Below are 25,852 nucleotides of genomic sequence, written 5' to 3' on the forward strand. Positions count from 1 at the left end.
GCAGCCCAGATGCATGACCTTGCATTTCTTAGCTGCCAAATTTCAGACCATTCCTCAAGCTTCACCAGGTTCTTCCCATGTTATCCACACCATCAAGGCCATCTACTCTTATTGTAGATTTTGGTATCTTCCGCAAAAATTTAAATCCTACCAGACAACCCTTCAGCACTTTCAAAAATGTTAAAAATAGACCGAATAACTGGTAACATACATTACATTAGTGATTTCTATTCCGCCTGTGCCTTGCGGTTCTAAGCGGATTACAAATTAGAAGAGATCTGGACATTTTCGAGAGAATTACATAACAAAGATTCATGTTAGTTACATGTTACGGTAGAGAGTTACAAATAGAAGGTATCTGGATTTTTCCGATAGAATTACATAGCAAAGATTCAAGTAAATTGCAGAATACAAATAGAAGATTTAGCCATATAGGTTTCTTTAGCTTCCGGTTGCTGTGATTTCAAGAAGGGATTGGACAATTTTCTAAAGGAAAAGGGGATAGAAGGGCTAGTATACAGGTCCTGGACCTGATGGGCCGCCGCGTGAGCGGACTGCTGGGCATGATGGACTTCAGGTCTGACCCAGCAGAGGCACGGCTTATGTTCTTATGTAACAAATACTTTTTTTTTTTTTTTTTTGCTTTACTTGTTCTGAGATCTCCGCGGAGAACCACTGTGGTCTGTTGTTCCTGTGTCGTTTGCTCACGGTTTTTATGTATATGTTGGTTGCTTCTTGCAGGGTAGATTTCAGAGTCAACCATAGTTCCTCTACATTGTCCATCGTGCTTTGGTTTTGCAGCACTTTGTAGACGTAGTCCCCCATGCCCTGAAAGTTGTTCCTTTAAAATTTAGTACCTTAGTCGATCTATTTGACCTAGTGGTTCCTTTCTTTAGGTGGAACCACACCATGTTGTGATCGCTGGATGCCAAGGTGTCTCCCACCGATACCTCTGTGACACTGTCACCTTTGGTGAGCAATATGTCCAGGATTGCCTGATCCCTGGTGGGTTCCAATACTATCTGCTTGAGGCATGCTCTTCGCATGGAGGCTAGTATCCCCTTGCTGCCGCTAGTTGTAGCGGAAGGTTTGTTCCAGTCCACATTGGGCATATTGAAGTCTCCCACCAGCACTGTATCTCCACGAGGTGTGATGGTCTCAATGTCTTCCATTAGTTCATTGTCTGCTTGCTCCTTTTGTCTAGGTGGTCTGTATACAACACCAAGATACAGGCATTTGTTATTGCCCCTGGCAAGGTTCACCCAGAGGGACTCTCCCATCTGTGATTTTAGTAACTTTGATGTCTTCTCTAATGTACAGAGCTACCCCTCCTCCTGATTTGCCCTCTCTGTCTCGATGGAGTAAGTTATATCCTGGTATGACCATATCCCATCCGTGGGACTCCGAGAACCATGTTTCTGATATCGCCACTACATCAAGGTCGGCGTTTCTCATTTCCGTTTCCAGTTCTAGTATTTTGTTGCCTAAGCTACAGGCATTAGCATACATGGCTGTCCATTCTTTCTTTTTGTATGGAGTGTTTTCTGACTGAGATAGTTTGTCCCCTTCAATCTTGCCTTTGTCACCCTATTGCCTCGGTCTCCTTCAGTGTCCAAGTGATTTCACCCCCTGACCTCCTGTCCATGTGAGTTTTCCCCACTGACCCCAAGATGGAGTCTCCATCTCTCCCTTTGTCCCCCACTCTACCGACTTGATTGCTTACCTCAGATACTAAGTCTCTGTCTTTCGCTCTGCCTTCTTCCCTCCCTTTGTCCCCTTTAGTATTCATGCGATTCCTTACCTCCGAGTTACTTACCCAACTTGTGTGAGGGTGGGTGGGTCCCCTCCCCCGGGCTCACCTAGTTTAAAGCCTTCTGGAGCAAGTGAGCCAGGCGTCGTCCCAGGACGTTCTTCCCTCTTCTGGTTAGGTGTAACCCATCTGGCCCCTGCAGTCCCTGAAGTGCCTCTCCGTGGTACAGGAAGCCAAATTTCATCTCCTTGCACCATCCTGGGACACCGGGACAAGGATTACTCTTGTGTGCCGCTGCGGGCAGCACAAGGAAGAAAAATAAAAGTTCAAGGAAAGGAAACACCACCACACTAGGGAGGTAATTTTCAAGTAGCTGACTGGTTTTTTTTACTTAAACCACATAAACAAGCCGTCCTGCTTGCTTCCACATAAACCAGTTCAAAAGAAAAAACAATCTTGTCAGGATTCTTAGAAAACATAGTCCCAAAAACATCCAAACATCAAACAGTCACTGGGATGAATGTGGTTTACATATGGTTCTAAACCAAAAATACAAGCCTTTCCAAAAGCTGTTACTGGCTCCACAGTCAACTAATAAGTCCAGCTTGGAAAGTTCCAACCAAAAAATAAAGAAAAACGGTCCTTTTCTTTTATGCTGATGACTTTAGCTCATGCCAGTACTACGGTACTTGTCTTCCCAGCATCTAGAGTGCTGGCCAGGCAGTGTGCTCCACGTGGTCACAATGTTGCCAAATAATTAGGCCCTCTATTCTACCACTTTGAATGCGGGGCAAACCCCACTGCCTGAGCTTAGAACAATCCAATTTCAAAAGAAAAAAATAACAAGATAAGTCTTTCTCAGTTCCTAAAGAAGCTCTCACAATACTCCAACTCTTTCAGGATTATCAAAGGGCAACTTCAACACAGTTCAAAATAGACAAGGCTTCAATAATCCACCTAGGCAGTTTTCACTACTTGCTTTTTAGAACAGCAAACTTCTATCGGTTGGACTCCATTGTGAAGCTCAGCATTGGGCTCTGGATCCAGCTCCGTGTTTTGGGGAACTTCAGACAGGCAGGGAGACGGTTCTGCTCCAGCCTCAGTTAGCTCTATGCATTCAGGCTGTTGACTGCCATTCAGAGCTCTCAGCCTTGAACATCGCTGCCAGCTTTCTAACTGCAACCGCTAATGTTCCCTTTGTTTCTCCTTCTGCCTCTCCAACAGTTCAGTTCTCAGGTTTAGCAGTCTGCAGCCCCGCCCCAAACTCTCAGGTGCAGAAGATTTCCTATCAACTATCCTATGACTGTGTGGGGGAGGGGAAATCTGCAACTCTGCTCCCTGGCTCCTCTACAGGGTAAGGAAGGAAAGTCGGGCAACTTGGCAGTTTGGGGTTTAAATGGCCCAGAATGAGAAGTGTCTGCTTTTGACCTGTGCACTTCTCTGGGGACACTCCTAGCAGGCTTAGGCTGCATACCACAGTACATTTGAAATCTAGGACTTTAAGTTTCGTGCGGCCGCTTTCCACTTTAGCCATTATACCAAACCAAACCATTTGATGATCGCTACTTCCCAGGTGAGCACCCACTCGAACATTAGAGATACTCTCTCCATTTGTGAGGACCAGATCCAATATCGCTTTTTCCTTCATGGGTTCCATCATCATTTGTCTGAGTAGAGCCTCTTGAAAGGCATCCACAATCTCCCTACTTCTTTCCGATTCCACAGACGGAACATTCCAGTTTGCATCTGGCAGGTTGAAATCTCCCAACAGCAGCACTTCCTCTTTCCTTCTAAACTTTTGGATATCCACAATCAGATCCTTATCAATTTGCTGCGACTGAGTCGGAGGTCTGTAGACTACACCCACGTAGATAGAAGTTCCATCTTCTCTTTTCAGAGCAATCCATATTGCTTCTTCCTCTCCCCAGGTCCCTTGCATTTCGGTTGCTTGGGTATTGATCTTTACATAGAGAGCTACTCCTCCACCTTTTTGACCATCTCTGTCCTTCCTAAAAAGATTATATCCCGGTATGTTTGCATCCCATCCATGTGATTCACTGAACCATGGCTCTGTGAAAGTGACAATATCTAGATCTGCCTCTAATATCAGGACTTGCAGATCATGAACTTTGTTGCTTAGACTGCGAGCATTTGTGGTCATCGCTTTCCAGCTATTTTTCAGCAGTAATCTCCATTTTTGTATAGATTTTTGTTTCGTTTCACTTTCCGTTGCAATGCTAAGAAATTAGATGCTGACATTGTTTATGTTTTAATCTCTACTACTATCACATCTTTTCTTTTGCCGGGGTGGTCTCTATAATTGTCCTTCATATATACACCACCCCTACCTTCTAGTTTAAACATATTGTCTAAATTTCTCTGCAAGGTTTCTTTTTCCTGCTGTAGTAATATGTAGCCCATCAGTGCAATATAGCTTCTTGTCCTTCCATGTATTTCCCTATCCTCCTATGTACCTGAAGCCTTCTTGATGACACCAGGCTTTGAGCCATCTATTAAAGTCCTCTGTGTTTTTCACTCTTTGCTCTCCCTTTCCATATGCAGGCAGTATTTCAGAAAAATCTAGTCTTTACAAAAGGTTTCAAACCCTCACCACGCTCCCGAAAAGCTTTCTGTGCTGCAAGTGTGGAGTTGTTGGACAGGTCATTTGTTCACAGATGGATAACAACATCAGTGTTAAAATCTGAGCAGGAGAAAAGCAGCTACATAGAGAGGGAGAGGGAGAGAGAAGCCAAAGGGGAAAAAGCAGATAAAACAGCAGGAGAGAGAAGCAGAGGCAGGAGACCAAGAGGGGAATTGGTGAGAGTTAGCTCCACCCACTCCCCGACGTCCACCACTGAAGCTCCGCCTTAAAAGGGGAGGGGCCAACAGAGCAGAGTTGATCTGAGCAGGAGAGCAGGAGAAAAGCAGCTACATAGAGAGGCAGAGGGAGAGAGAAGCCAAAGAGGAAAAGCAGATAAAACAGCAGGATAGAGAAGCAGAGGCAGGAGACCAAGAGGGGAATCGGTGAGAGTTAGCTCCACCCAACCCCCGACGTCCACCACTGAATCTCCGCCTTAAAAAGGGGAGGGGCCAACGGAGCAGAGTTGATCTGAGCAGGAGAGCAGGAGAAAAGCAGCTACAGAGAGAGACAGAGAGAACAAAAGGGGGAAAAAAAGAAGTTAAGAGCAGGCGCAACCACAGCAGATCCAGAAGGCATGCGCAGCAGACCGGCAAGCAGACAGCAATGGAAGCAGCAGACGGAAGCAAGATGTTGAGCTACCCAGTTTTCTGCATCGTCTGCCATATGGTATGACTACCTCCCCTCTGGGAGGCGGTCTTACGTATGCGCCCGATGCGGAGAACTGGAGAGCCTGAAGAGACAAGTCAGACTCCTGGAGGGCAGAATATTGGAACTGGAGGCACTTCAAGCAGGGGAGGAGGGAGACAGAGATGCAGAGAACGTCCAGACAGAGGAAGCAGAGAACAAGACAGAAGACACCATCGAGGAAGAAGTACGAGAGCTGGAGAAGTTCATAGAGGAGGCATACAGGGAGGCCGAATAACATAATGTCATATGACAATGAGATAGAAGATCCCAGTATCCTATTAATTTTCTCCCAGATAGACTTCCAGAAGTTGAGTATCAAGGGACAATAGAACAACAAGTGATCCAGTGTCCCTACTTCAAGATGACAATGCTAAAGAAAAACAATCTTTAATTGAGCCATTTCACCATAGTAAATGACTGAAAATAGCAATTATTACAATTTTAGAAGTCCTAAAAAGTAATTATCTTGAGAAGATCTTCTAAAACTTGACCGGGACAGTGGAACAGTGGAACTATCAAAAGACACCTACAGAGAGTGTGGACCACCCAACAGACAACCACCAGGAAGAAATGGGTGATACAGTAGCAAGAACGAAGGATACGGACCTGCACCAGGGACACGGACCTGAGGCTGGAGAATCAGTAGAAGATAGAGAGGACAGCAATCGTTGTGGGTGACTCCATCATCAGACAAGTTGACAGCCACATAGCGGGAGGAAGACTTGATCGGCTGGTGACCTGCCTACCGGGAGCCATGGTAGAAGACATAGTGAGCCACATTGACAGGATCCTCAACAGTGTGGAAGAAGAAGATACGGCGGTGGTGATCCATGTGGGGACGAACAACGTGAGCAATAGGAACTACAACAGGAAAGTACTGAAGGACCAGTTCCGGATGCTAGGAAGGAAGCTGAAGACCAGAACGCAGAGGATAGCATTCTCGGAGATCCTGCATGTACCCAGGGCAGATGAGAAGAGGCAGATGGAGCTGCAAGCAGTCAACGCGTGGATGCGGCGCTGGTGTGAGGAAGGATTCCACTTCGTGCGCAATTGGACAATGTTCTGGGGAAGAGCAAGCTCTAAAGGAAGGATGGACTCCACCTCAGCAGAGACGGAACGAGGCTACTTGCAAGCAACATCAAGAGAGAAGTGGACAAGTTTTTAAACTAGGAAGAAGGGGAAAGCCGACAGTCGACAGAGAGAGAGAGTCGATGGTTCGGGAACCGGTATACCCAGAGGATACTGTGCAAGAAGATAGAGGGAAAGACTCACCGGATTATAGGCAAGAGAGATCAAAAAGGGCACAAGAGGGAAGGAAATGCAAGAAAGGAAAAAGCTGCAAACTCAAGTTTATGTACACAAACGCAAGGAGTCTTACAAATAAGATGGGTGAATTAGAAGCCATAGCACAAAAAGATAACGTTGACATCATGGGCATCACGGAAACATGGTGGACTGAGGAAAACGTCTGGGACATTGTGCTACCAGGATATAAACTATACTGCAGAGACAGAGTGGCTCAAAAAGGTTGGGGCGTTGCCATATACATCAAAGAGAAAATTGAATCTGCTGGAGAGAACACGCCACAACTGATGGATAAGTTAGAGTCTCTATGGGTCAACAAATGGCCTGGAAACGAAGATCAGCATCTACTACCGACCCCCAGGGCAGTCCAAAGAAATTGATGGAGAAATGACAGACGAGATTAAACGCAACTGCAAGGGAGGCAACACAGTTATCATGGGTGACTTCAACTATCCGGGAATAGACTGGAACCTAAGCATCTCCGGCTGCATTAGAGAGACCAAGTTCTTGGATACTGTAGGCGGTTGCTTCCTGGAACAACTTGTCAAGGAAAATACTAGAGGAAATGCAATTCTGGACTTAATTCTAAATGGCCTGCGAGGACCAGCACAAGATGTAGAAGTAGAAGGGACACTGGGAAGCAGTGATCACAATATGATCCGCTTTGATCTGAACGCAGGGGAGAAATATTGGTCCAAAACGACAGCCACGGCACTGAACTTCCGAAAAGGGAATTACAAAGGGATGAGACTCATGGTAGGGAAGAAGATTAAGAAGAGGATAAGTACTGTAAAAATGCTAGAGCATGCTTGGTCCCTTTTTAAGGACATAGTCACCGAGGCGCAAAATATATATATACCGCGTATCAACAAGGGATCCAAGAGGAAAAAGAACAAAGAACCGATGTGGCTCACTGTAGAGGTGAAGGAAGCGATCAGAGACAAGAAAACTTAATTTAAAGAATGGAAAAGGTCAAAAAGGGATGAAAACTGGAACAAGCACAAACAACATCAACAAAGGTGCCATAAGGCGGTAAAAGGGGCCAAAAGAGACTACGAGGAAAAAATAGCCAAGGAGGCGAAGAACTTCAAGCCGTTCTTTTGATATATTAAGGGGAAACGACCCACAAAGGAAGTGGTGGGACCTTTGGATGACCATGGAATAAAGAGAGCACTAAAGGAGGACAAAGCAATCGCTGACAAACTTAATACATTTTTTGCATCTGTATTTACCGAGGAAGATGTACACAGCATACCGGAACCCATCAGGCTATATGCTGGAATCGAAGACGGAAAGCTGACAGGATTGACGGTCAGTCTAGAGGAGGTATGTAGGCAGATAGGCTTAAGAGCGATAAATCCCCGGGACTGGATGGCATCCATCCGAGGGTCATCAAGGAACTGAAAGGGACCATAGCTGAACTGCTTCAACTAATAGCCAATCTGTCGATCAAATCGGGAAAGATTCCGGAAGACTGGAAGGTAGCGAATGTTACACCGATCTTCAAGAAAGGTTCGAGGGGAGATCCTGGGAACTACAGACCGGTGAGTCTGACCTCTGTACCGGGAAAGATGGTAGAGTCACTGATAAAGGACAGCATCATTGATCACCTTGACAGAAACGGGCTGATGAGGACCAGTCAGCACGGTTTTAGCAAAGGCAGATCGTGTTTGACGAACTTGCTGCACTTCTTTGAGGGAGTAAACAGTCAGATAGACAAGGGCGATCCAGTTGACATTGTATATCTGGATTTTCAGAAGGTGTTCGACAAGGTTCCGCATGAACGACTACTTCGGAAAATTGCAAGCCATGGAATTGAGGGTGAAACACTCACGTGGATTAAAAACTGGTTGGAGCATAGGAAACAGAGAGTGGGGTTAAATGGACAATACTCGGACTGGAAGAGCGTCACCAGTGGGGTGCCATAGGGCTCGGAGCTTGGACCCGTGCTCTAACATCTTTATAAATGATCTGGACATAGGTACGACGAGCGAGGTGATTAAATTTGCGGATGATACGAAGTTATTCAGAGTAGTTAAGATGCAGGGGGATTGCGAAGATCTGCAACGTGACATAATCAAGCTCGAGGAATAGGCATCGACATGGCAGATGAGGTTCAATGTGGATATTGTGACACTGCCGGTGCCGGCTTGAACTATGGCTCCGTTCAGCGCCCAGAATAGCCTGCGCTCCACGTGCTTCCAGAAGATGCTGGAAGTCCTGCTGGTCTCTCAGTCAATAAGGAAGCACAAAATGGTCAGGAACAATAAAGTTCAAAATAAAATAAAGTCCCAATTTATTGAGTTCACTAACCCTGAACAGGGTTTAGTTCATTCTTTCCATGAACAAAAGCAAAACATGAAAGAATAACTGGGCTGTAAAAACAAACAACCCACACCTTCCTTACAGGTATAACAGGTGAGTAAGTTCCTTAGTCTGTAATAGTCCAGCATTAATAAATCTGCCTTTAGCAAGCTGGCAGGAATAAGGCTATAGCCCTTTCTTTGAAGAGAAAAAGTGCTGCACTCAGGCCTGGATTGAAGCAGGCCTGGCCCCAACCAACTTAGAAGTAGTTGGTGGGGGAGGGGAGTAGCCGAATCCACTATTTCAAAATCTGTGTTTAAACAGCATGCCACAAATGGCCCCACAATCCCTCCCAGGATCTTGTGTGGATTCTCCCTAAACTATCACCCCTATACAGAGTCCATATTACAGTCTCACTCAACCTCAAAAGGTACACACAAAGAAAAACTTTCAAACAAAATAAACCTGGTTTTTGAGGCTTCCAGGTTTAGGCACCTCTGCAGCATGAGCCCAGCACTGCTCACCGGTTCCAAACAGGTGCATACAGTTTTCCAAAATCCCCAAAAGTCCACAAACTAAGCACAGCAAAAAGATAAAGGTATTGCACTTAGCTTTCATCCATTGCAGTTGCTTCTGAATCCATGGCAGTGTCCATAAATTCCATGGCCTCTGGGTTGGCTGGCTGGCTGGCTTCAGAGACAGGGGCTGCATCCACCATTTCAATATCTTGAAGGCTCTGAGGTTCAGGAGAGCTGTCCTGAGATCCTCCTTCCTGGGCTGACCCAGGGTAGACTGACTGGTTCCTCCTAAGTGCTGCCTCTAAAGCACTGAGGCGACCACGCCCTGTTCTGTGAGGGGGCAGGGCAGCCTGTAGCTTGTGCTTAGATTTCCCTGAGCTTTTAATTAAGCCCTGCAGCTGTGAGTTCCCTGAGCTGGTGGATTTGCTCTGAGGCTGTTCCAGGCTGTCCTCCCCATATTCCTCACCTCCCCAGGGTTTTGTGAGCTGGGTTTTGAAAGGGAATTCAGAGCCTTCCTTACTATTGGTGTCTAGCCTGTCACAATGGTTAGCCCTCTTTAAGGCCAGGTTAGGGTTAGGAATAGCCTTTCCTGGCACAAGCCGAGCTTTAGGGCTAGGGTTGTGACAATATGTGTAAAGTGATGCATGTCGGTAACAAAAATCTCATGACCTCCCAGGAAAGGAACTTGGGAGTTCTGTTCGACAAGTCGATGAAGCCGTCCACACAATGTGCGGCGGCAGCAAAAAGGGCAAACAGAATGCTAGGAATGATAAAGAAGGGGATCACGAACAGATCAGAGAAGGTTATCATGCCATGGTATCATACCGGGCCATGGCACGCCCTCACCTGGAGTACTGCGTCCAGCACTGGTCGCCGTACCTGAAGAAGGACACAGTACTACTCGAAAGGGTCCAGAGTGAACTACAAGCAATAAACGGTTGGCTCAGGAGATGGTGCGAGGAGGAGGGTTTCATTTTTGTTCGGAACTGGACAACTTTCTTGGGAAAGAATAAACTCTACAGGAGAGACGGACTGCACCTGAGCACGACTGGGACGAGGATGCTGGCAAGCAACGTCCAGAGCGTCATAGACTTGGTTTTAAACTGAAGAAGAGGGGAAAGCCGACAGTCAATCTGACACATCGGACAAATGTATCAAATAAGGATACTGAGCAAGGACATTGTAAAAGAGGGCACGGGGCTGAGTGGGAATTTTTGGGAAAAGGACCTAAGGACGCAATGCAGAGGACCAGGGCCAGGGATATTGAACAAGGGCACTGTAAAAGAGGGCTCAGGACTGAGTTGGAATTTTTTGAAAAAGGACCTAAGGATAGATCGCAGGAGTCTAAGGCACAAATGTCATTGGTAAGCAGGACTAAAAGAGAACAACGGATCCCAGAGGGACAACCAAAAATGGGGAAACAGGCTGAGGACGAAACAGATACACCACAGGAGGAGGATGACCGAGAAGAGGCTTGGGGACTAGCAACTTATGAGGGGGACGCCAGGAGTGCCAAACCACGAGGAAAACCAGCAAGAAAGGCGAACAACCGGGACTTACATTGCTTGTACACTAACGCTAGGAGCCTAGGGGCTAAAATGGGAGAGCTGGAAGTATTAGCTTGCAAAAAGGGCCAAGACATAATTGGGGTCACAGAAACGTGGTGGACTGAGGACAATAAATGGGATATGGCTTTACCAGGGTTCAAACTCTACAGGAGAGATAGGTCACACAAAAAGGGTGGAGGAATAGCGCTATATATAAAAGATTCCATACCTTTAACCAGGATGGAAACAACAGTAAGGGCAGATGACTTGGAATCATTATGGGTTAAGCTACCAGGAGGTGCAGGAACAGACATAAAATTGGGTCTGTACTATCGCCCACCTGGACAATCGGAAGAAATCGACCAGGACCTGGAGGCCGAACTGAGGCAGTTATGCAAAAGCGGAAGGGTGGTGGTGATGGGGGACTTCAACTACCCGGGATTAGACTGGAGCATCGGGCACTCAAACTGTACAAGGGAGACCAAATTCATGGAGGTCATGAGGGACTGTTTCATGGAACAGCTGGTCACGGAACCAACACGGGGAGATGCCACTCTTGACCTAATCTTCAACGGACTAGGGGGACCCGCTAAGGAGGTAGCAGTACTAGCCCCACTAGGAAACAACGATCACAACATGATCCAGTACAGGCTAGAAATTGGACTATCAAAGGTGAAAAGAACCACAACGACAGCACTCAACTTCAAAAAAGGGAATTATGATGCCATAAGGAAAATGGTGGGAAAGAAACTCAACGATACCGCAAGGAAGATAGAGTCCGTAGAAATAGCCTGGACCCTACTCAAGGGCACGGTGCACAAAGCACAGAACCTGTGCGTCCCCAAGTTCAGGAAAGGGTCCAAGAAAAATAGAACAAAAAACCCAGTGTGGATAACAAATGCAGTGAAAAAGGCGATAAGAAGACATCATTCAAAAAATGGAAAAAGAACCAGACAGAAGACAACCAAAAGGAGCATAAAAGACACCAAAAGGAGTGTCACCGAGTGGTTAGGAAAGCAAAAAGAGAATATGAAGAAAGACTGGCAGGGGAAGCAACAAACTTCAAATCATTCTTCAGGTACGTCAAGGGGAAGCAACCAGCTAGGGAGGAAGTAGGACCCTTGGATGATGGTGACAGAAAGGGAGTGGTAAAAGAGGAAAAGGAGATAGTGGACAGGTTAAATGAGTTCTTCACGTCAGTTTTCACAAGGGAGGACATAACCAACATTCCGGAACCCGAGGAGATCGGAAAAGGAGATCAGAATGAAAATCTGGTCCAACTAGAGGTGAGCAAGGTGGATGTCCTCAGGCAGATAGACAGGCTAAAGTGCGACAAATCGCCAGGTCCGGACGGCATTCACCCATGGGTACTCAAGGAATTAAGGAACGAAATAGCTGAGCCTCTTCGACAAATATGCAACCTATCCCTAAAAACTGGAGAGATTCCGGAGGACTGGAAAATAGCAAATGTCACGCCCATATTCAAGAAAGGCTCAAGGGGAGACCCAGGAAACTACAGGCCGGTGAGCTTGACCTTGGTCCCGGGAAAGATGATGGAAGCGCTGATTAAAGACAGCATCTGGGAACACATCGAAAACAATGGGTAGCTAAAGTCGAGCCAACATGGCTTCTGCAAGGGCAGGTCATGCCTCACGAACTTATTATACTTCTTTGAGGGGGTAAACAGCCAGGTGGATAGAGGGGAATCCATAGACATCATTTACCTTGACTTCCAAAAAGCCTTCGACAAGGTACCACACGAAAGACTGCTAAGGAAGCTATGGAACCACGGGGTGTAAGGGGCGGTCCACCGATGGATCAAAAACTGGCTGGCAGACAGGAAACAGAGGGTTGGAGTAAAGGGCCATTACTCAGATTGGTAATGGGTCACGAGCGGAGTTCCACAGGGGTCGGTGCTGGGACCGCTCCTGTTCAATATATTTATTAACGACCTGGAGGCGGGAACAAAATGTGAGGTTATTAAATTCACGGATGACACTAAACTATACATCAGGGTCAAAACCATGGAGGACTGCGAAGACCTCCAAAAAGATCTGACAACGCTGGAGGAGTGGGCCAAAAAGTGGCAAATGAGCTTCAACATAGGGAAATAGAAGGTCATGCATGTTGGGAAAAAGAACCCAATGTTCACTTACAAGATGGGGGGATCACTGCTAGGGATGAGCAACCTTGAAAGAGACCTGTGAGTGATGGTGGACACAACATTGAAGGCATCGGCGCAGTGCGCCACAGGCTCAAGGAAAGCGAACAAAATGTTGGGTATCATCAAGAAAGGTATCACTACCAGGACGAAGGAAGTCATCCTGCCACTGTATCGTGCAATGGTGCGCCCGCACCTGGAATACTGTGTCCAGTACTGGTTGCCATACCTCAAGAAAGACATGGCGGTACTAGAGAGACTCCAGAGAAGAGCAACTAAGCTATGGGGGATCTCTCATATACCGACAGACTGAAAAAGCTGGGGCTTTTCTCCCTGGAAAAGCGACAACTCAGGAGAGACATGATAGAAACCTTCAAGATCATGAAGGGCATAGAAAAAGTGGACAGGGACAGATTTTTTCAAACTAAGGGGAACCACAAGTACAAGGGGGCACTCAGAGAAATTGAAAGGGGAAAGGCTTAGAACAAACGCCAGGAAGTTCTTTTTCACCCAGAGGGTGGTGGATACATGGAACGCGCTACCGGGGGATGTGATAAGCAGAAGCACGCTACAGGACTTCAAAGAAGGTCTGGACAGATACCTAAAGGGCAAAGGGATTGAGGGGTACAGATAGGAGTAGAGGTAAGGTTATAGGGTCAGGATTAGAGGTAAATTACAAAATTAGAGGTAAATTACAAAATTAGTCAGAGACCACTGTTCAGGCAGTGGGCCTGATGGGCCACCGCGGGAGCGGACCGCTGGCCGAGATGGACCTCTGGTCTCCCTCAGCGGAGGCAACTTCTTATGTTCTTATGTAGAGAAGAGCGACTAAGATGGTTAAGGGGCTGGAGGAGCTGCCGTACAGCAAAAGATTAGAGAAACTGGGCCTCTTCTCTCTCGAACAGAGGAGATTGAGAGGGGACATGATCGAAACATTCAAGGTTCTAAAGGGGATAGACTTAGTAGATAAGGACTGGTTGTTCACCCTCTCCAAGGTAGGGAGAACAAGAGGGCACTCTCTAAAGTTGAAAGGGGATAGATTCCGTATAAACGTAAGGAATTTCTTCTTTACCCAGAGAGTGGTAGAAAACTGGAACGCCCTTCCAGAGGCTGTTATAGGGGAAAACACCCTCCAAGGATTCAAGACAAAGTTAGACAAGTTTCTGTTGAACAAGAACGTGCGCTGGTAGGGCTAGTCTCAGTTAGGGTGCTGGTCTTAGACCAGAGGGCCGCCGCGTGAGCGGACTGCTGGGCATGATGGACCACTGGTCTGACTCAGCAGTGGCAATTCTTATGTTCTTATCTATTGGTCTGGAACTCCTGGTAGCTGAGGATCCTGGAAGACATTTCATTATTTTGGTCTCCTCGCCTTGTGTTCCAAGGTTAATGCCTCTGATGATGGGATCCCCCAACAGTAATAGTTTTCTGTTTTTGGCTTTTTTTATTTGTGCTTAGGGTGCGCTTGTTCTCTTGAGTTACCTTCATTGGTTCCAATCCCACCTCCCTTCGGTTTTCTTGAGTATCGCAGTGCACTAGTGGAGCAAAGGAATTCTGTAGAGGTAATATTTGTGAAGGTGGATGTTTCTGTGTTACATGTCGCAGTCTCCCTGAGCCTACTGTGACCCATTTATTCCTGGGCTGTTTTATTCTTTGAGGTTGAGGTGGTAAGTTGGCATGATTTTGTGGAGTGATGGAAGCTGTTTTAATTGTATTCAATTCCTGTTTAAGTTTGCAGAGTTCCTCCTTAATACTAGCAAGTTGAGGACAGATGGGGCAAGCCTTAAGCCTCCAACTAGTGTGTCTTGGAATTAAAGCACCTCAGTGATTGCATAGAATAAAGGTCATCTTGATTGGTTGTGAAGTGACTTGATTTGAGTAGTCCTGATTATATGGGTCTCTATATATGAACAGTGGTCCGTGGGATGGGTGGGTCTATATAAGTCTTACCCTTATTCCTATGAAGAGGAAATAAGATTTAACAGAGGAAAGAGAAGGGTTTTTTTTTGTGATTTTTTTGTTTTTTTAAGTAAGAAACAGGGAGGAGAAGAGAAATTATGCAGATATAATGCTGAAAAAAGCAGAATATGAAATGCGGAGTAACTTAGCTCTTAGAAGTTCACAGGGCAGACTTGTTCACAGCACTGTCCCAAAGATAGAAACATAGAGTATGAAGGCAGAAAAGGGGCGACGGCACAACAAGTCTGCCCACTCAAGAACCCTCCCTCACAACTAGTCTGCCTACTCAAGAACCCTTCCTCCCTGGAGTATCTATTGTTTGAGCATAACTCTGTAGTACTCCCACCTGTTTGTCCCATCGACTCTTGAAGTCTTGCACGCTACTAGCCTTGACCACCTGGCATGGAAGATCATTCCATTGATCAATCACCCGTTCGGTGAAGAAGTATTTCCTGGTGTCACCATGAAATCTTCCTCCCTTAAGTTTAAGTGGATGCCCTCTTGTTGCTGTGGGACCCTTTAGAAAAAAGATTTCCTCCTCCACTTTGTTGTGACCCGTGATGTATTTGAATGTTTCTATCATGTCCCCCCTTTCTTTGCGCTCCTCGAGAGAATATAAGCGCAGTCTGATCAGACATTCTTCATATGGGATGTCTTTAAATCTTGAGACCATCCTAGTGGCCATTCTCTGTATTGACTCCATTCTCTTCACATCCTTTTCATAATGTGGCCTCCAAAATTGGACACAGTACTCCAGATGAGGTCTCACCATGGATCTGTATAACGGTAGTATGACTTCCGGCTTTTGGCTGATAAAGCTCCTTCTAATGCAACCCAGCATTTGTCTGGCCTTTGCTGAAGCTTTCTCCACCTGATTAACAGCTTTCATATCTTCCCGGATGAGAACTCCCAAGTCCCTTTCTGCAGTAGTTCTTGTTAAGTTATCATCGTTCAAGTGTATGTTCTGCATGGATTCTGCTCCCAACGTGAATTACTTTACATTTCTTGGCATTACAGTTTAGTTGCCAAGTACTGGACCATTTTTCCAATACAAGCAGGTCCTGCTCCATAGTGTTGGGCCTGGTTGCGCTGTCAGGTCCTGTTGCCCTGCTCACAATGTTGCATAGTTTAGCGTCAATGGAAAATAATGTAATTTTGCCTCGAAGTCCCTGAGTCAGATCCCCCAGAAAGATATTAAATAGCATCGGGCCCAAGACTGAGCCCTGTGGTACTCCACTGGTCACTTTCGACGGTTTTGAGGGGATACCGTTTACCATTACTCTTTGAAGCCTGCCGCTAAGCCAGTCTTGTACCCATGCTTTCAGTGTTTCTCCTAGTCCTAACGAGTTCATCTTGTTTAATAACCTACGGTGTGGAACACTATCAAAAGCCTTACTGAAGTCCAAATACACTATGTCCAGGAACTCACCCCCATCCAGTTTTTTTGTTACCCAGTCAAAGAAGCTTATCAGATTGGATTGACAAGACCTTCCCTTTGTATAGCCATGCTGGTGGGGATCTCTTAATCTTTCATCATCCAGAAATGTGTCTAATCTGTTCTTAATCAACTTTTCTATGAGTTTACTCACTATTGATGTGAGACTCACCAGTGTATAATTTTCAGCCTCAAGTTTCTCAAGTTTATTAAATTTTGATTTTAGGCAATATCCAATATTTCAATAGGTATTACATAATTGTAATGTACAATAAAAGCCAGAGATGACAAATACAAATGAGACAAAATTATACAGACTAATCATTATGTTCTATTAATACAAACTGGAACAAGTAGGTAAAGGGTAGAAATACAATTTATACAATTTATAAAAGAAAAGAAAAAGGAACATTTAAGGTTTGTACACAAGGATAGGGTCAATTAAGAAAAAATATAAAGAAAATTAATTGATAGAAAAAGCTTTAATTATTTTAAAATGATTCAAGGAAAGAAGTAATGTTAGAAAAAGCTTTAATTATTTTAAAATGATTCAAGGAAAGAGGTAATGTTAGGAATGATTAATCAGTTTAAAAGTAAATGGTTTTTAACATAAAAAATGTAAAAAGACCCAGATTAATATTAATGATCTTTTGGAAAAAGAGAAAAATAAGAGGATTAAGATTATAAAAGCACTTATAATTTCCATATTGATGTCCTACTCATTTGATTCTTTAGGGAATAAGTACTGTGTTTATTGGAATTATCTATCTATGTATTGAATGCATCTTTATAAAGAATGCTTTTCAGACCGCGTTTGAATTTGACTAATGATGGTTCGTTAGGGAGATAAATTGGTAAATTGTTCCAGTTGGGTGCTTGTACTGAAAATATTGTTGCTCTTCTTGTCCCAATTATTTTTAAAGAAGGAATGGTTAATAAATTTTGTTGCGTCGATCTCAGCGTCCTTAGTGAAGAGTAAGGTCTGTCCAGAAATAACGGCTCATGTGATTGTTGGATTTTAAATGTTAGTAATATGATTTTGAACGTTATTCTGTGTATAATAGGTAACTAGTGTGCATCTTGTAGGAGAGGTGTAACATGATCATATTTTTTTGAATTTGTTATAATTTTTATTGCTGTATTTTGTATTATTTGTAGTCTTCTTATTTCTTTATGAGTTATGCCACAGTATAAAGAGTTGCAATAATCCAACCTTGAAATGATTACGGAGTGAATAAGAATATTAAGTGCTTCTGGTTTAAGAACCTTTGCTAATGATCTGATAAGTCGCAATTTGTTAAAACAGTTTTTGACAACTGTACTTATTTGATTATGATAGCTAAATTCTTGATCCAAGGTTACTCCCAATATTTTTGTTGTATTTACTTGCTGAAGGGGAATATCCTATATAATAAAAGGCTAACTCGCGCATGCGCACTCCTATTTGCGTGTTCCGTGCGCTGTAGGTCTGTGGTCACAGGAATGCGCATGCGTGAGTCCCCAGCCTTCTTCCCAGCACCTACCTTGGCTGTCAGCAGTGGTGCCTCATCTCCTGTGGGGACCTCATGTGTGCTGTGTCCGTCCGTGGCCGCAGCTTGAGGTGTATGCGCCAGTTAGGTGCATCGGGCGACAGGAGCGGCGCTGGCGGCGGATGGCGGGAGGAGGGCTCATGGTCCTGCCGCCACTGCTGTTCCTGTTCACAGCGGCCTGCACGTCGCCGACTCCCCCCCCTTCCCGCAACAACCGCTACCGCTCCTGTTCAAAGGGGCCTGCTGAGGTTGGCGGCCGGCTGTAACGAACCTCGCAGGCCGCTCTCCACATGGTAGCACGTTCCCTCTGACGCGATCGCGTCAGAGGGAACATGCTACCGAGTTGGAGAGCGGCCTGCGAGGTTCGTTACAGCCGGCCGCCAACCTCAGCAGGCCGCTTTGAACAGGAGGATCAGCCACCACTGGGATCGTGAGAAGAGCCGCCGAAAAAAAACCTTCAGCCGCAGCAGAGAACCTTCAGCACGCGAGAAGGGAAGGGGAGGGGCCGAACGGAGCAGGGCAGCTCACGGTAAGAGAAGGGAATGGGGGTGGGGGAAAATGCTTCTACTGCTTCAGCAGGGACCTGGAGGGGAAGAGAAATACCGCTGCTGCTTATGCAAAGGAAAGTGGTGGGGGAGGGGAAGAGAAGGGAATGGGGGTGGGTGGGGGAAAATGCTGCTACTACTTCACAGGGATCTGGAGGGGAAGGGAAATATCACTGCTGCTTCTGCAAAGGAAAGTGGGGGGGAGAGAAGGGAATGGGGGGTGGGAGAAAAGGCTGCTACTGCTTCAGCTGGGACCTGGAGGGGAAGGGATATACCGCTGCTGCTTCTGCAAAGGAAAGTGGTGGGGGGGAAGAGAAGGGAATGGGGGGTGGGTGGGAGAAAATGCTGCTACTACTACTTCACAGGGATCTGGAGGGGAAGGGAAATATCACTGCTGCTTCTGCAAAGGAAAGTGGGGGGGGGGAGACAGAAAGAAATACAGACAGACAAAGGGTGCCAGGGAGAGAGAGAGAGAGAAATTGCAGGAGGGAGAGAGACAGAAAGAAAGGAAGAAAGAGACAGGAGCAGGGAGAGAGACATAAATAAAGACAGACAGCCATATATTCTAGCACCCGTTAATGTAACGGGCTTAAACACTAGTTGTTTAATAATATCTGAGATGAAAATTGTTCCTTTAGCTCTTTTTTCCAAGGGAAAAACATCACTGAAGATTTTGTTGGATTCAGTGCCTCTGACCTATCTCCCTTTTTGTGGAGCGGGATAACGTTGGCAGTTTTCCAGTCCAGGGGTACTTTTCCCTTGCTTAGGAAAAGATTGAAGAGCACAGCCAACGGCTCTGCCAGGACATCACTCAATTCTCGAAGTACTCTAGGGTGTAGATTGTCCGGGCCCATAGCTTTGTTTACTTTTATTTTTGATAGCTCATGATAGACTTCGCTTGCAGTAAATTCCATGTCTCGGAATGGGTCTTACGAACCCCCCCTTGTCTGTAGCTGAGGACCGGATCCTTGCGCTTCGCAGGTGAAGACTGAGCAGAAATAGTTATTGAGTATTTCTGCTTTGTCTGCGTCCAAGTCTGTAAAGTTGCCGTCAGGTTTCTTTAGGTGCCTAATACTGCTTGTGTTCTTCTTCTTGTCGCTAACGCAGTTTTTCAACCTTTTTTGGGCAAAGGCACACTTGTTTCATGAAAAAAATCACGAGGCACACCACCATTAGAAAATGTTAAAAAATTTAACTCTGTGCCTATATTGACTATATATAAAGTAATTCTCTTGAATAGGAATCAAATAAACACAAAGAAAGTATTTTATAATTACTTTATTATGAAATATTAAGTAAACAGAATAGTGAAAAATTATAAAATACTTTATTCAGTGCGAAACCTGGGCCTGTTTGGCTGAACACAAAGCTGATATTCTGGCTGGAATCGAAGAAAGACACACACGTAGCTCTTCGTCAACAGCCGTTCCCTTCACCGCCCCGTCACCGTCACCGCCATCCCTTTCACCGCCCCGTCACTGTCACTGCCATCCCATTCACCGCCCCGTCATCGTCCCTGCTGCATCCATATAAGCCTTAGTACTGTAATATTTAGCTTATTCCTTTCTTATAAATCAAAGTTCCTGCTGCTGAACTAGAGAAAGAGATGTTCAGCTGGCAGGGCTTTGTTTATAAATTTTTATCAACACAACTAATATACTATTTTATCCTAAAGCAAAAAATAAATAAATAAATATAATTTTTTTTTCTACCTTTGTTGTCTGGTTTCTGCTTTCCACATCTTCTCATTCAATTCCTTCCATCCACTGTGTGTCTTCTCTCTACGTCTTCCATTTGCTGTTACTGTGCCTCTCCCTTCACCCCCCCCCCCAATTGGTCTAGCACCCATCTTCTTCCCTCCTCCCCCCCATAGTCTGGCATCTGTCTTCTTCCCACTCTGTCTTCCACATTTCCCTTCGGGGTCTTTTCCTCTCCACCCTCCTTCAATGTCTGTCCTATTCCTTTCCACCACCACCCTTCCCTCCCTCCTTTACCATCTGTTCCTTTCTACTACCCTTCAGCTCCTCTCACGTGGCTTATCTATCTACCTTCCTCCCTCTTATTTTCATGGCACGTTACAATGTAATTTGTGCAAGCCACTGGAGCCTGCGAGCTCGGTCCCTGTCCCATCCCCACAAGCCATCTCGCTTCTGTGCTCCTATTTTCTCCATTTCTAATATCTCCCCTATGTATCTGTCATTGCCCCCCCTGTGTCCATATACCATCCCCATGGCATGTCCCCTTTATGTCTCTGTCCCTATGCCCCATGCACATAATTTCCCCTCTTTCTGTTACCTTCCTGTGTCCAGATTTCCCCTATCTTCCTCTTCCATACCAGTGTGTCTCTTCTTTTCAACCCCATCTAGCTTTTTTCCCTCTTTCTTCCCCCCCCCTGCTTCTAGCATCTGGCTCACCTGCCTGTCCTTCCCTTTCTTTCCTGCTGTGGGTTTTTCTTTCTGTCTTCATCCCCTTGGCCCAGAATCCTTTTCCCTTTCACTCCCTCCTTCCAATTTGAGTCGGGAACACGAGCGATCGCACGGTCCCCGCAGCCACCACTCGCCTGCCCAATCGATCCTACTGTTTAGCCAGCTCTCTCCCTTCGCCTCACCTTAGTTTGTAGGTTTTGTTTTTCGGCGACATGCACGCTTTCCCAAAGAGCCGCGCACGCGCGGCTGCTCAGTGTTCAATCTTCTGCTCTGTTGCAACTTCCTGTTTCCGGTTGCGTCAGAGCAGAAGATCGAAACTGAACAGCAGCGGGGACCAGGGGAGTCTCATGGGAGCGCGTGCGGGACCCGGCCTGAGGCCTAATCAGTGTCTGCACCGTATGGCGCACCAGGCAACATCTCGCGGCACACTAGTGTGCCGCGGAACAGCGGTTGAAAAACACTGCGCTAACGAATTTAAAAAAGGATTTCTCCCCTTTCTTTACCTGCCTAGCTATGTTTTCTTCCATCCGGAGTTTAGCCTCTCTGACTGTCATTTTAACTTTTCTGGATTTAGCCATATAGATTTCTTTAGCTTCCGGTTGCTGTGATTTCAAGAAGGGATTGGACAATTTTCTAAAGGAAAAGGGGATAGAAGGGTATAGATAGAGAGCTAGTATACAGGTCCTGGACCTGATGGGCTGCCGCTTGAGCGGACTGCTGGGCATGATGGACTTCAGGTCTGACCCAGCAGAGGCACGGCTTATGTTCTTATGTAACGAATGCTTTTTTTTTTGCTTTACTAGTTCTGAGATCTCCGCGGAGAACCACTGTGGTCTTTTGTTCCTGTATCGTTTGCTCACGGTTTTTATGTGTATGTTGGTTGCTTCTTGCAGGGTAGATTTCAGAGTCGACCATAGTTCCTCTACATTGTCCGTCGTGCTTTGGTTTTTCAGCACTTTGTAGACGTAGTCCCCCATGCCCTGAAAGTTAGTTCCTTTAAAATTTAGTACCTTAGTCGATCTATTTGACCTAGTGGTTCCTTTCTTTAGGTGGAACCACACCATGTTGTGATCGCTGGATGCCAAGGTGTCTCCCACCGATACCTCTGTGACACTGTCACCTTTGGTGAGCAATAGGTCCAGGATTGCCTGATCCCTGGTGGGTTCCAATACTATCTGCTTGAGGCATGCTCCTCGCATGGAGGCTAGTATCCTCTTGCTGCCGCTGGTTGTAGCGGAAGGTTTGTTCCAGTCCACATCGGGCATATTGAAGTCTCCCACCAACACTGTATCTCCACGAGGTGTGATGGTCTTAATGTCTTCCATTAGTTCATTGTCTGCTTGCTCCTTTTGTCTAGGTGGTCTGTATACAACACCAAGATACAGGCATTTGTTATTGCCCCTGGCAAGGTTCACCCAGAGGGACTCTCCCATCTGTGATTTTAGTAACTTTGATGTCTTCTCTAATGTACAGAGCTACCCCTCCTCCTGATTTGCCCTCTCTGTCTCGACGGAGTAAGTTATATCCTGGTATGACCATATCCCATCCGTGGGACTCCGAGAACCATGTTTCTGATATCGCCACTACATCAAGGTCGGCGTTTCTCATTTCCGTTTCCAGTTCTAGTATTTTGTTGCCTAAGCTACAGGCATTAGCATACATGGCTGTCCATTCTTTCTTTTTGTATGGAGTGTTTTCTGACTGAGATAGTTTGTCCCCTTCAATCTTGCCTTTGTCACCCTATTGCCTCGGTCTCCTTCAGTGTCCAAGTGATTTCACCCCCTGACCTCCTGTCCATGTGAGTTTTCCCCACTGACCCCAAGATGGAGTCTCCATCTCTCCCTTTGTCCCCCACTCTACCGACTTGATTGCTTACCTCAGATACTAAGTCTCTGTCTTTCGCTCTGCCTTCTTCCCTCCCTTTGTCCCCTTTAGTATTCATGCGATTCCTTACCTCCGAGTTACTTACCCAACTTGTGTGAGGGTGGGTGGGTCCCCTCCCCCGGGCTCACCTAGTTTAAAGCCTTCTGGAGCAAGTGAGCCAGGCGTCATCTCAGGACGTTCTTCCCTCTTCTGGTTAGGTGTAGCCCATCTGGCCCCTGCAGTCCCTGAAGTGCCTCTCCGTGGTACAGGAAGCCGAATTTCATCTCCTTGCACCATCCCCTTAGCCACTCATTGGTCTTCTTGATCCGTTCTTCTCTGGCTCTCCCTTTGTCTCTTACCGGTATAATGGAGGAGAAGACCACCTGCGCTTCTAATTGCTTCAGTTTCTCTCCTAGGGCTCTGAAGTCTTCCTGTATCTTCTCCGGGGAGTTCTTGGCAGTGTCGTTTGTCCCAACATGGATGAGGAGCATTGGGTAATGGTCTTGGGGCTTGATTATTTTTCCTATGCAGGTATTCACATCCCGGATCTTGGCTCCTGGTAGACAGCAGACCTCTCTTGCTTGTAGATCTGGTCTGCATACCGGTCCCTCGGTTCCCTACAGCATAGAGTCCCCAATGACAACTACTCTGCGCTTCTTGGGGGGGTGCTGATTCGTTGCTTCTTGAGTTGGGGTCATCTGCCGTGTTTCGAGTTTGCATTCTTGGATGTCTTCCTGAATGTCCTCCTGAGTTCTGCTGGCGGGTCTTTCGTGTAGGAGCTGAAATCTGTTGCTCAGGGTGATCTGCAGAGTTGATGTGAGGTTGCTGTGCTTGCTTGAAGATAATCTAGAGGAGGAGGACTGCCTTCTGTGTTTGCTTGCAGAGGTGACTAGTTGCCAGGGGTCATCGTATCTAGTCTCTTCTTGTACCCCAGCCGATACTTAAAATGCTGCGGGCCTGACTTCTTGCCCATGCTCGGAGACCTGAGATAGTTCTAGGACTCCATCGATGAATGCCTTGCTCTCTCGGATACTTCTTAGCCGCTGCACTTCTTCCCTCAAACTTGTCAGTTCCTGCAGGATGTCTCCGTTGAGCTGTTGCTGGGTGTCCTCTTCCGTCTGCACAGAGACTGAAGTCTTCAGGTGGAGGTCAGCTTCGGTCTGTACAGAGATCTCAGCCGTCCATCGGGGAGGGGGGGTCTTCCTCAGTCTGCATGAAGACTGTGGCCTTTAAATGGATCTCTTCGGCAGCAAGGGGGTTGATCTTGATTTTAGTCTTGGTGCTTCTCGTCTTCCCTGCCATTCTTGGTCTCTTTTTTTTTTATACTTGGGTTTGTATTCCGGTTGTTGGTGTGAGTTGGTTGGTTGGTTTGCCTGCTTGTGTTGGTTGTTGTTTTGCCTGCTGGGTGTTGGTTAGTCTGTTCGCTGTGTGCTAGCTATGTGTTATCTTTTGCTGAATCACCAGAGTACTGCACTACCGGCAAGTGATTAGTCGCGCAGTAGCTAGGTATACTTCTAGCTACACGTTTGGTCTTATCACTAGCTTGGTTTGTTGTGCAATATACTTTTGGCCTCATCACTGGCTAGATTTGTCATGCAGTATCTAGTTAAACGTATCGTGCAGTAACGTTCTGATTAATGATAACTTTTAGTTTAACAATAGGTTTTACAATAGGCTATACAATAAACTATACTATTAGTTCTTAACAACAGATAGACTTTTTTATGTTAGTTTAGCAATAGGCTATACTTTTGGTCTTATCACTAGCTTGATTTGTCATTCAGTAGCTAGATTATACTTATCGTGCAGTGTAAGGACCACTTCTGCAGAGAGGTGCAAACTACTGTACTGCAACAGGTCCAGTCGGCTTCCCGGCAGTTGCTTCACAAAGGCGCTCACTAAGGCGCATGCACATTTGCCGGCGCCCCGAACGGCTACGCACCATTGGTGCTTCTTCTTTTAATAGCGGAGCTGTGCTCTGGAACCTTACCGCTGGTACCCTGCCGTTGGTCTCGGTGCGGCCTCGACGCTTCTTCTTTTAATAGCAAAAGTTCTACCCTGCTGGATCAGGGGAGGGCAGTGGCGTACCTAGCATATCTGACACCCGGGGCCCATCATTTTTTGACACCCCCCATCTATATGAAAAATATGATTTTTAGTAACAATCTACATATCGCACAACAAGAGTGTACCTAGGAAAAGGCAGCATCTTAAACACTGCAGTGAGCACTAGAACACTAACACATACATTGTAAAACTAAACAAACCAGATCCTGCACAGTCAATTGATCCTGTACAGTCGATGCTATCAGAAAGCCATGTCCCTTTCATATACACAGACAGATATACCCTCGCCCAATATGGAATAATCACATACTAAAAATAGAAATATGTAGACAAAAGTTAAACTGAACTGCCAAGAAACCAGACTCTGCATACAACACCACAACTCTGCATACAACACCACAAAAACAGTAATACATGTCCTCTAATACTGTGCAAAATATAAAGACAGCAGATGTAAATTTGAAAAAACTGATACATAACAATCACCACTTTACAAATTAACAAATAAAAATAAAACAAATGAGAAATAAGAAAATACCATTTTATTGGACTAATCCCTGTAAGCTCGGTCCTCATCCCCACAAACCACCTGATTCCATCCACACAAGCCTTGAATTGTTTTATATTGAACTTATTATATTAAAGTATAAAACGAAACAATATTCTGTACAATTGTCAATTTATAAATCAGCGTCTTCTCCCTACTCTCTCTTCCCCATTTCCCTTCAGCATCCTCAGCCCACTCTCTCTCCACTTTCCTTCAATGCACGCACATAAAAACAAGCAAGTAATTCTATATCATTTTCATTCTATTCATTCATAGAAATTAAAGTCTAAATAATGCCAGTCACAAAATAAAACATGATTTTACAAAAATAATTCCCTGCACGGTCAAGCCTGCAAGGATTACTATATGTCTTTCAGCAGCTCCCCTCCCTCCCTCCCCCTTACCTTCGTGGCCAAGTCAAAATGATCTACCAACAATAAAATTTTAAAAACACAAAACACACTGTACACAGAGAAAATGTTAATTATCATTTATATTCCGCGGGTTTTCAAAGAGGTCAAGGCAGATGACTTTATGCAATGTCACCTCAGTAACAACTATACAAAAATAG

Source organism: Geotrypetes seraphini, chromosome 4 (assembly GCF_902459505.1).
Source record: "Geotrypetes seraphini chromosome 4, aGeoSer1.1, whole genome shotgun sequence".
In the NCBI taxonomy this organism is placed as follows: domain Eukaryota; kingdom Metazoa; phylum Chordata; class Amphibia; order Gymnophiona; family Dermophiidae; genus Geotrypetes; species Geotrypetes seraphini.